This window comes from Ranitomeya variabilis, chromosome 4 (genome assembly GCF_051348905.1).
Source record: "Ranitomeya variabilis isolate aRanVar5 chromosome 4, aRanVar5.hap1, whole genome shotgun sequence".
In the NCBI taxonomy this organism is placed as follows: domain Eukaryota; kingdom Metazoa; phylum Chordata; class Amphibia; order Anura; family Dendrobatidae; genus Ranitomeya; species Ranitomeya variabilis.
This window is the reverse complement of record NC_135235.1, coordinates 617,938,104-617,950,242: the sequence shown is the minus strand read 5'-3', so window position 1 is coordinate 617,950,242 and position 12,139 is coordinate 617,938,104. Positions and strand designations below refer to the sequence as shown.

Here is a 12,139-nt window from a genome sequence, read left to right as displayed (position 1 = left end):
TTAGGTTCAGCATGTGCAAGGAGCACCACGAAAAGAGGCACTTTTTCCCTTTGCATCATTACTGCTGCACAAGGTGGCTCCTTCAGTAACAAACGCCTGGGGGGGGGGGACAGGTTCCCTTAAATTTAACTTGTGCCTGCGTGGCGGTCGCAGTACACATTGCCGTATACACAGCAGGGGAACAGCTGGCGGTGCTGAACCCCACTAACACATTGGCGAGGTGTTTGGCTCTGTGCGGACAGCACTTCTGGACAGCAACTAGCGGTGTTGGAGCCCAGGGACAGGTGGAGGAGGAGGAGGTGGAGGAGGTAGGAGGGATTGCCACACACACAGCAGGGGAACAGCTGACGTTACTGAACCCCAATAACAGAGGAGGGACTGTTGACTGTGCGTACAGCACTACTGGACGGCAACTAGCGGTGTTGGAGCCCAGGGACAGGTGGAGGAGGAGGAGGTGGAGGAGGTAGGAGGGATTGCCACACACACAGCAGGGGAACAGCTGACGTTACTGAACCCCAATAACAGAGGAGGGACTGTTGACTGTGCGTACAGCACTACTGGACGGCAACTAGCGGTGTTGGAGCCCAGGGACAGGTGGAGGAGGAGGAGGTGGAGGAGGTAGGAGGGATTGCAACACACACAGCAGGGGAACAGCTGACGTTACTGAACCCCAATAACAGAGGAGGGACTGTTGACTGTGCGTACAGCACTACTGGACGGCAACTAGCGGTGTTGGAGCCCAGGGACAGGAGGGGGAGGTGGAGGTGGAGGAGGTAGGAGGGATTGCCACACACACAGCAGGGGAACAGCTGACGTTACTGAACCCCAATAACAGAGGAGGGACTGTTGACTGTGCGCACAGCACTACTGGACGGCAACTAGCGGTGTTGGAGCCCAGGGACAGGTGGAGGAGGAGGAGGTGGAGGAGGTAGGAGGGATTGCAACACACACAGCAGGGGAACAGCTGACGTTACTGAACCCCAATAACAGAGGAGGGACTGTTGACTGTGCGTACAGCACTACTGGACGGCAACTAGCGGTGTTGGAGCCCAGGGACAGGTGGAGGAGGAGGAGGTGGAGGAGGTAGGAGGGATTGCCACACACACAGCAGGGGAACAGCTGCCGTTACTGAACCCCAATAACAGAGGAGGGACTGTTGGGACTGTGCGGACAGCACTTCTGGATGGCAACTAGCGGTGTTGGAGCCCAGGGACAGGAGGGGGAGGTGGAGGTGGAGGAGGTAGGAGGGATTGCCACACACACAGCAGGGGAACAGCTGACGTTACTGAACCCCAATAACAGAGGAGGGACTGTTGACTGTGTGTACAGCACTACTGGAAGGCAACTAGCGGTGTTGGAGCCCAGGGACAGGTGGAGGAGGAGGAGGTGGAGGAGGTAGGAGGGATTGCCACACACACAGCAGGGGAACAGCTGACGTTACTGAACCCCAATAACAGAGGAAGGACTGTTGGGACTGTGCGGACAGCACTTCTGGACGGCAACTAGCGGTGTTGGAGCCCAGGGACAGGTGGAGGAGGAGGAGGTGGAGGAGGTAGGAGGGATTGCCACACACACAGCTGGGGAACAGCAGACGTTACTGAACCCCAATAACAGAGGAGGGACTGTTGACTGTGCGTACAGCACTACTGGACGGCAACTAGCGGTGTTGGAGCCCAGGGACAGGAGGGGGAGGTGGAGGTGGATCAGGTAGGAGGGATTGCCACACACACAGCAGGGGAACAGCTGACGTTACTGAACCCCAATAACAGAGGAGGGACTGTTGGGACTGTGCGGACAGCACTTCTGGACGGCAACTAGCGGTGTTGGAGCCCAGGGACAGGTGGAGGAGGAGGAGGTGGAGGAGGTAGGAGGGATTGCCACACACACAGCAGGGGAACAGCTGACGTTACTGAACCCCAATAACAGAGGAGGGACTGTTGACTCTGCGTACAGCACTACTGGACGGCAACTAGCGGTGTTGGAGCCCAGGGACAGGAGGGGGAGGTGGAGGTGGAGGAGGTAGGAGGGATTGCACACACACAGCAGGGGAACAGCTGATGTTACTGAACCCCAATAACAGAGGAGGGACTGTTGACTGTGCGTACAGCACTACTGGACGGCAACTAGCGGTGTTGGAGCCCAGGGACAGGAGGGGGAGGTGGAGGAGATAGGAGGGATTGCCACACACACAGCAGGGGAACAGCTGACGTTACTGAACCCCAATAACAGAGGAGGGACTGTTGACTGTGCGTACAGCACTACCAGGCAACAACTAGCGGTGTTGGAGCCCAGGGACTGGAGGAGAAGCAGAGGAACACAATGTAGGCCGAAGCCTGATTGGAGAAAGTCGAAAGGGAACCTTTAACCCCCCCCCAAGGCGTTTGTAGCTGAAAGAGCCAGCTTGTGCAGCAAAAAAGATGCAAAAGGAAAAGGTGGCTCTTTTCATGATGCTCCTTGCAAACACAGAACTAAACACTTATAAAATGTGTCCCCTGATACCGTGAGACCGTCCCGGAGGTGGGACTTTCCTTCGTAATATGACGCAGCACAGCCGTCATTCCTACCTCCTTGGCGCCGTTCCTGTTGTGAATCCGCTTTTGGGCTCCCCTGGTGGTTGCTGGTGGTACTGGTGACTTGTGTGTCTTTGCTGTCTCAGTTCACCTGCTCCCATCAGTGTTTGGGAGTTTCCTATTTAGCCTTGCTCTCCAGTCATTTCCTTGCCGGTCATCATTGTAACCAGAGCCTTCGGTTGCATGTTCCTGCTACTAGTCTGCTGATCAGCTAAGTGGACTTTGTCCTTTTGTTTTGTATCTTTTGTCCAGTTTGCAGTTTTGTTATTCTCTGTAGCTGGAAGCTCTTGTGGGCTGAAATTGCCACTCCTGTGTCATGAGTTGACACAGGAGTCTTAAAGTAATTTCAGGATGGTTTTTTGATAGGGTTTTCAGTTGACCGTGAAGTCCTCTTTTGTATCCTTCTGCTATCTAGTAAGTGGACCTCTCTTTTGGGGTATTTCCCTAGAGGTAAGCCAGGTCTGTTCCTTCCTCTACCAGGGGTAGTTAGTCCTCCGGCTGGCGCGTGGCATCTAGGCTTAATCAGGTATGCTCCCTGGCTACTATTAGTTGTGTGGTAGATTTAGCTCACGGTCAGCTCGAGATTCCATCACCCAGGATGGTTTTTTGATAGGGTTTTCAGTTGACCGTGAAGTCCTCTTTTGTATCCTTCTGCTATCTAGTAAGTGGACCTCTCTTTGCTAAATCTACCTTCATACTGTGTATGTCTTTTCCTCTAAACTAAAAAATGTTGAAATTCACCGCACACTCATATGGATTTAGTTAATGTAAGAATTCTATAAGTTTATTGGGAGCGTAACAGAATATTACAGTATATGCGATAAACAACAACGTTTCGGCTCAACCAGAGCCTTTTTCACGTGTTCGCTGTAGAAAACAAGAAAATACGCAAAACACAAATAAATTAAATAACATGAAATAATACAACCAAAATAATCATGCGTCGTCCTAGAGGTAAAGGGAAGAAGCGAAAATACGTGTCCACTAACAGACATACGAAGACGTCTGTGGAAGTGACGACCAGGGGCCGAGTGTAGGTGAAGGTGCAAAATAGTCCTGTGCATCCTGTGGATAGGAATAACAATGAGTGCCAATAGAGTATCTACAATGCAGAGGAAAAGAAATACTCCTAATAGTACTTTATTACTACATATATAATGTAATCCAAGAACCTGATTTCACATGACTGCAAATGACAACAAAGCATGTCTCAGAATAAATGCCTCAGAATATAGGTAGTGAGTTGCACAGGTGATTACCTTATACGATAATAGATTGGTGCATAAGCAGGAAATAGTCCCAGCGGTGCAATATAGGCGTTCTGTGGAGATAGTGAGCAGAGGTTAGCTGCAGTAGTATATTTGGAAAAGGTGCCCATAGAATATGTTAGGTTACCTTGAATACTGTTTTAGGTATACATATACCAATAGAAGTTCCCTTCTAATAGTGTAGACCTGTTTTAGGGCAAGAAATGTGCATATGATACTCCCATAATATATCAGCCTGAATGTAGAGACCAAGGTGAAGCTAGTGGCTATTACCTGAGTAGTTCCTGTATGTGAGCGGCGCTCCCGCGCTGTGCTCAGTTGTAGCGTGTGCCTGGTCTAAGGTGGAGACGGCGTGCGTGTCTTTAATGTCCGCCGCACCGGAAGTGGTTGGTGCGGACCGGAAGTGACACGCCGCTGTACTGTGGGGCCTGATTGCGCAAGCGCTGGTGCTGGTAATGGTGTCCTAGCAACCAAGCGCCGCCTGCAGCTGGGAGTAACGCTGAATAGAGAAATTGTGCAGTACGCTGATGTGATATAAGGGCTGCGCACCGGTCTGGGAATGGCATAGCAGTGCTGTAATAGTGCACTACCTGTAGTGTGAATGAGGTCCTAGGGCTATATGATGGCAATAGTGCCAGAGTGCATGGTGTCTGGCTAGGGATATAGGAGTAATAAAATCTACCACAGGGCAAAAAGAGCTACAACCAAACAAGATTATATAAAATAAAATTAAAAATAAAAAATAAAACTAAAAAAGTCAAAATAAAAGCTGCACAACCTAGATAGGTAAGATACAGTTATGGAGGCTATAGGGCTCAGGGCAACTCACCCAATTTAGTGGAATGCGAGTGGTAAGATATTAACGAGTCTGAAAGAGAAATGTGGTTATGGATTAGATACAATAATTCAAATTATGCTTATACCTGCCAATCAATCTCTCTGTTGAGTCCCTTTGGAGTTAAGGTATCCAATTTATAAATCCAGTGTGTCTCGCGTGCCTTGAGGAGTTTAATATGATCTCCACCTCTCCTGGGGCGAGGTACGTGTTCAATGACTTGAAATTTGAGCTGGGCCACAGTATGTCTACATTTGGTAAAATGGTCAGGTAGAGGTAACCAATTTTTTCCGCATCTAATCGTGGACTTGTGGCTAGCAATTCTGTCCTTAATGTGCTGCGTGGTTTCCCCTACGTACAGGAGACCGCATGGGCATTTTATTAAATAGACCACAAAGTTTGAGTCGCACGTATGGAATCCGCGTACTGGATATGACTTCCCAGATCTTGGGTGGGTTATGGTGTCTGATTTAATTACATTTGAACAGGCTGCACAATTTAGGCAGGGGAACGTGCCGTTTCGCCGAGTGCTCAATACCTTCTGCATGGTGGTAGGACGCTTGCTACCTATATCCGCCCTCACGAGCTTGTCCCTAATGTTGGGGGGTCTTTTATTGCACATCAAGGCTGGTTCACTAAAAGGAGGAATAGTGGGATAAGCTTTCGCTAGGAGTGGCCAATGCCGCCTTATGATGGAATGTACTTTGGGTACCAGCGGATGAAATACATGTACGAAAGGTATCCTTTCTCGTGTATTTCTCGGGGGCTGAGGTGATGGAGGTGAAAGGATGCGTGTTTTCTCTACAGCGAGCAATTTAGGAGGATAGCAACGTGTTTGGAATTTGGAGGTCATTGTGTCCAATCTGTCAGATAATGTCACTGGGTCAGAGACGATACGTGCTACCCTTTGTAGCTGGGAACGCGGTAAACTATTTTTTAGTGAACGTGGATGGCAGCTGGTGTAGTGCAAGAGACTATTACAGTCAGTGGGTTTGCAATACATATCAGTGGAGAGACTACCATTGGTGTCCTTGAGGACCTTGGTATCAAGGAAGGGTACTGAGATGCTGTCGAAATGAATAGTGAATTGAAGCTCCGGGAGAACAGAGTTTAGGTGGGAGTGAAAGGATGTCAATGCGTCAGAAGTACCAGTCCAAATGAGGAAAATGTCATCAATATAGCGGTGATAACATAGAACGTGCTGCAAAAAAAGGTTATTGGTGAACACATGGGTTGTTTCAAAGTGGTTCATAAACGCGTTGGCATACGCTGGCGCAACGTTCGAACCCATCGCGGTGCCGCACTTTTGTACGTAAAAGGTGTCCTCAAACAAAAAATAATTCTCATGGAGCACCAGGGTAAGTAGGTCCATGCAGAGTTGTTTGGCGTCTTCTGATATTGAAGACAGACTTAGTAAATGTTTAGTGGCCTCGATACCTTTAGTGTGTTGGATTGACGTGTAGAGGCTATTTACGTCAAGTGTAACTAAGGTACTGTCGGGTGGTACTCTGTCAAGCCGTTTAATGATATCCAGAAAGTGTCCCGTGTCCAAGAGAAAGGATCGGGTGGTTCTGACTAGTGGTGTAAGTATTCTTTCCAAAAAGACAGATAGAGGAGACAGGACAGAATCTGTAGAGGCTACTATAGGTCGGCCCGGGGGATTTAGTAGCGATTTATGGATTTTGGGTAATATGTAAAAAACCGGTGTCACAGGATGGGGATTTATAAGGAAAGTGGCTGTTTTTTGATCGATGGTATGTTGAGTCAAGTAGGTGTCGATCATGGTTTTGATTTTGTGACTGATGGTTGCCACTGGATCTCTTGGTATGATACCATAGGTATTAGTATCAGCTAGTTGTCGGTTAATCTCCCCTATGTACTGTGTACGGTTCATAACGACGATCGCTCCCCCTTTGTCAGCTGGCTTCACTATAATAGATGTATTAGCGTGAAGAGAAGACAGAGCTTGTTTCTCAGTGGAGGAGAGATTGGAGTGAGGAGGAAATAGACCAAGACGCTGTTGGTGTATAAGTGAGTCGACCTCATGGTCCACCAAAGAAATAAAAGTTTCCGCCGCATGATAGGTTTTAGGAGGATAGAAATTGCTCTGATTACGGAGCCCAAGGGTGGTGATAGACAAGGCTGGTGACATATCAACTTCAGTTAGAAGTTCTGGAGCCCGAGTATGATCAGTATTCAAACCAAAATGCGTCTTAAGTCTAATTGTCCGATAAAAATTTTCCAAGTCCTTTTTGAGTTGCAAAGCGTTCCAATTAGGTGTCGGACAGAAGGACAAACCCTTCTGCAGTACTGAAAGTTCAGCTGGGGATAAAAGATAGTCTGATATATTAACCACTAGGTTCGTCGTCTCACCTGCGATCTTGTGGTCATTCTTTCGCTTTGCTCTCCTTGTGGGTCTCCTTCGCGATGTCCCCCTCTGCGTCCCTTGGATAAAAAATGGCGACGGTTGGAATGGGTCGAGGAGTCGCTTTCGGAGCTGTAGGAACCTTCTCTGCGTTGATATCTTGGTCTGCGCCAGGTGGAGGTAGAGGATTCGGTCCATTTGTAGACTTTATTGGTGGCGTAGTCCTCAGAGTCTCGTTGGAATTTGAGTCGTTTGCGCTCCTGTAGGACCTTCTGATGATCTGATAAAGCCTTTTCAGTCTTGGTCTTGAGGGAAGACCACTCCGTAGAAGAAAGGGTAGTAGAAAGCTGTGTCTCTATATTCTGAATATTCTGTTTAGTCTCCGCTATTGCCCTCTGGAGGAATTCTATTGTTAATATGATAATATCAAGAGAACACTTATTAAGGATCCTCTTGTATTTCTCACAATATTCGGGGTTCTCTGCAAAGAGGGTGGGATGTAAATTGCACCTGAGTCCCCTAGGTATCTTATTTTGCCTGTGGTACTCTGCTAGGGTTGTGCAGTGAAGGTCGTAGGAGAGAAGCCTACGTTTTTCTTTTTCAAAATCCCTGGTCCTCAGTTCGTTCACTGGGGTCCTTAGGAATTCACTTGAACCTGTCACATGGGACAGTATGTCAGAACTTGTGGCCACATCATAAGCAAATGTGTCAGTAGACATGGGAATATTGCAAAGACGTTATAAGGACTGGCCGGTGCAACTACCAATAATAGTAGTAGTAAGAAGGGTTGATTTGGTGTGCACTCAGCCTGAATACAGGTGAGGTGCTGGTGCAATGGACCAGTGGTCCCAATAGCAAAAAATGTTGAAATTCACCGCACACTCATATGGATTTAGTTAATGTAAGAATTCTATAAGTTTATTGGGAGCGTAACAGAATATTACAGTATATGCGATAAACAACAACGTTTCGGCTCAACCAGAGCCTTTTTCACGTGTTCGCTGTAGAAAACAAGAAAATACGCAAAACACAAATAAATTAAATAACATGAAATAATACAACCAAAATAATCATGCGTCGTCCTAGAGGTAAAGGGAAGAAGCGAAAATACGTGTCCACTAACAGACATACGAAGACGTCTGTGGAAGTGACGACCAGGGGCCGAGTGTAGGTGAAGGTGCAAAATAGTCCTGTGCATCCTGTGGATAGGAATAACAATGAGTGCCAATAGAGTATCTACAATGCAGAGGAAAAGAAATACTCCTAATAGTACTTTATTACTACATATATAATGTAATCCAAGAACCTGATTTCACATGACTGCAAATGACAACAAAGCATGTCTCAGAATAAATGCCTCAGAATATAGGTAGTGAGTTGCACAGGTGATTACCTTATACGATAATAGATTGGTGCATAAGCAGGAAATAGTCCCAGCGGTGCAATATAGGCGTTCTGTGGAGATAGTGAGCAGAGGTTAGCTGCAGTAGTATATTTGGAAAAGGTGCCCATAGAATATGTTAGGTTACCTTGAATACTGTTTTAGGTATACATATACCAATAGAAGTTCCCTTCTAATAGTGTAGACCTGTTTTAGGGCAAGAAATGTGCATATGATACTCCCATAATATATCAGCCTGAATGTAGAGACCAAGGTGAAGCTAGTGGCTATTACCTGAGTAGTTCCTGTATGTGAGCGGCGCTCCCGCGCTGTGCTCAGTTGTAGCGTGTGCCTGGTCTAAGGTGGAGACGGCGTGCGTGTCTTTAATGTCCGCCGCACCGGAAGTGGTTGGTGCGGACCGGAAGTGACACGCCGCTGTACTGTGGGGCCTGATTGCGCAAGCGCTGGTGCTGGTAATGGTGTCCTAGCAACCAAGCGCCGCCTGCAGCTGGGAGTAACGCTGAATAGAGAAATTGTGCAGTACGCTGATGTGATATAAGGGCTGCGCACCGGTCTGGGAATGGCATAGCAGTGCTGTAATAGTGCACTACCTGTAGTGTGAATGAGGTCCTAGGGCTATATGATGGCAATAGTGCCAGAGTGCATGGTGTCTGGCTAGGGATATAGGAGTAATAAAATCTACCACAGGGCAAAAAGAGCTACAACCAAACAAGATTATATAAAATAAAATTAAAAATAAAAAATAAAAAATAAAAGCTGCACAACCTAGATAGGTAAGATACAGTTATGGAGGCTATAGGGCTCAGGGCAACTCACCCAATTTAGTGGAATGCGAGTGGTAAGATATTAACGAGTCTGAAAGAGAAATGTGGTTATGGATTAGATACAATAATTCAAATTATGCTTATACCTGCCAATCAATCTCTCTGTTGAGTCCCTTTGGAGTTAAGGTATCCAATTTATAAATCCAGTGTGTCTCGCGTGCCTTGAGGAGTTTAATATGATCTCCACCTCTCCTGGGGCGAGGTACGTGTTCAATGACTTGAAATTTGAGCTGGGCCACAGTATGTCTACATTTGGTAAAATGGTCAGGTAGAGGTAACCAATTTTTTCCGCATCTAATCGTGGACTTGTGGCTAGCAATTCTGTCCTTAATGTGCTGCGTGGTTTCCCCTACGTACAGGAGACCGCATGGGCATTTTATTAAATAGACCACAAAGTTTGAGTCGCACGTATGGAATCCGCGTATTTTTTATTTTTTATTTTTTATTTTTTATTTTTAATTTTATTTTATATAATCTTGTTTGGTTGTAGCTCTTTTTGCCCTGTGGTAGATTTTATTACTCCTATATCCCTAGCCAGACACCATGCACTCTGGCACTATTGCCATCATATAGCCCTAGGACCTCATTCACACTACAGGTAGTGCACTATTACAGCACTGCTATGCCATTCCCAGACCGGTGCGCAGCCCTTATATCACATCAGCGTACTGCACAATTTCTCTATTCAGCGTTACTCCCAGCTGCAGGCGGCGCTTGGTTGCTAGGACACCATTACCAGCACCAGCGCTTGCGCAATCAGGCCCCACAGTACAGCGGCGTGTCACTTCCGGTCCGCACCAACCACTTCCGGTGCGGCGGACATTAAAGACACGCACGCCGTCTCCACCTTAGACCAGGCACACGCTACAACTGAGCACAGCGCGGGAGCGCCGCTCACATACAGGAACTACTCAGGTAATAGCCACTAGCTTCACCTTGGTCTCTACATTCAGGCTGATATATTATGGGAGTATCATATGCACATTTCTTGCCCTAAAACAGGTCTACACTATTAGAAGGGAACTTCTATTGGTATATGTATACCTAAAACAGTATTCAAGGTAACCTAACATATTCTATGGGCACCTTTTCCAAATATACTACTGCAGCTAACCTCTGCTCACTATCTCCACAGAACGCCTATATTGCACCGCTGGGACTATTTCCTGCTTATGCACCAATCTATTATCGTATAAGGTAATCACCTGTGCAACTCACTACCTATATTCTGAGGCATTTATTCTGAGACATGCTTTGTTGTCATTTGCAGTCATGTGAAATCAGGTTCTTGGATTACATTATATATGTAGTAATAAAGTACTATTAGGAGTATTTCTTTTCCTCTGCATTGTAGATACTCTATTGGCACTCATTGTTATTCCTATCCACAGGATGCACAGGACTATTTTGCACCTTCACCTACACTCGGCCCCTGGTCGTCACTTCCACAGACGTCTTCGTATGTCTGTTAGTGGACACGTATTTTCGCTTCTTCCCTTTACCTCTAGGACGACGCATGATTATTTTGGTTGTATTATTTCATGTTATTTAATTTATTTGTGTTTTGCGTATTTTCTTGTTTTCTACAGCGAACACGTGAAAAAGGCTCTGGTTGAGCCGAAACGTTGTTGTTTATCGCATATACTGTAATATTCTGTTACGCTCCCAATAAACTTATAGAATTCTTACATTAACTAAATCCATATGAGTGTGCGGTGAATTTCAACATTTTTTGCTATTGGGACCACTGGTCCATTGCACCAGCACCTCACCTGTATTCAGGCTGAGTGCACACCAAATCAACCCTTCTTACTACTACTATTATTGGTAGTTGCACCGGCCAGTCCTTATAACGTCTTTGCAATATTCCCATGTCTACTGACACATTTGCTTATGATGTGGCCACAAGTTCTGACATACTGTCCCATGTGACAGGTTCAAGTGAATTCCTAAGGACCCCAGTGAACGAACTGAGGACCAGGGATTTTGAAAAAGAAAAACGTAGGCTTCTCTCCTACGACCTTCACTGCACAACCCTAGCAGAGTACCACAGGCAAAATAAGATACCTAGGGGACTCAGGTGCAATTTACATCCCACCCTCTTTGCAGAGAACCCCGAATATTGTGAGAAATACAAGAGGATCCTTAATAAGTGTTCTCTTGATATTATCATATTAACAATAGAATTCCTCCAGAGGGCAATAGCGGAGACTAAACAGAATATTCAGAATATAGAGACACAGCTTTCTACTACCCTTTCTTCTACGGAGTGGTCTTCCCTCAAGACCAAGACTGAAAAGGCTTTATCAGATCATCAGAAGGTCCTACAGGAGCGCAAACGACTCAAATTCCAACGAGACTCTGAGGACTACGCCACCAATAAAGTCTACAAATGGACCGAATCCTCTACCTCCACCTGGCGCAGACCAAGATATCAACGCAGAGAAGGTTCCTACAGCTCCGAAAGCGACTCCTCGACCCATTCCAACCGTCGCCATTTTTTATCCAAGGGACGCAGAGGGGGACATCGCGAAGGAGACCCACAAGGAGAGCAAAGCGAAAGAATGACCACAAGATCGCAGGTGAGACGACGAACCTAGTGGTTAATATATCAGACTATCTTTTATCCCCAGCTGAACTTTCAGTACTGCAGAAGGGTTTGTCCTTCTGTCCGACACCTAATTGGAACGCTTTGCAACTCAAAAAGGACTTGGAAAATTTTTATCGGACAATTAGACTTAAGACGCATTTTGGTTTGAATACTGATCATACTCGGGCTCCAGAACTTCTAACTGAAGTTGATATGTCACCAGCCTTGTCTATCACCACCCTTGGGCTCCGTAATCAGAGCAATTTCTATCCTCCTAAAACCTAT

The 12,139-nt window shown here is 46.5% G+C and overlaps 3 long non-coding RNA genes across 4 annotated transcripts; 1 reads left to right on the top strand and 2 right to left on the bottom strand.

The window, feature by feature from the left end:
* Nucleotides 1-3,394: 3,394 nt before the first annotated feature.
* LOC143769257 (uncharacterized) lies at nt 3,395-4,831 on the bottom strand. Of its 2 annotated transcripts, none has more exons than XR_013214309.1 (3): nt 4,668-4,831; nt 3,830-3,891; nt 3,395-3,635 (listed from the first exon to the last, which is right to left on the bottom strand). It is a non-coding gene; the product is annotated as an uncharacterized LOC143769257 (long non-coding RNA). The 2 variants fall into 2 exon arrangements; XR_013214308.1 differs by lacking the exon at nt 4,668-4,831 and adding an exon at nt 4,112-4,541 and having other exon boundaries at nt 3,830-4,024.
* Nucleotides 4,832-7,968: 3,137 nt separating this feature from the next.
* LOC143769256 (uncharacterized) lies at nt 7,969-9,143 on the bottom strand. The gene is made up of 3 exons (XR_013214307.1): nt 8,714-9,143; nt 8,432-8,626; nt 7,969-8,237 (listed from the first exon to the last, which is right to left on the bottom strand). It is a non-coding gene; the product is annotated as an uncharacterized LOC143769256 (long non-coding RNA).
* A 611-nt stretch (nt 9,144-9,754) lies between these two features.
* LOC143769255 (uncharacterized) lies at nt 9,755-10,924 on the top strand. The gene is made up of 3 exons (XR_013214306.1): nt 9,755-10,179; nt 10,267-10,461; nt 10,656-10,924. It is a non-coding gene; the product is annotated as an uncharacterized LOC143769255 (long non-coding RNA).
* The last annotated feature ends 1,215 nt before the right edge of the window (nt 10,925-12,139 follow it).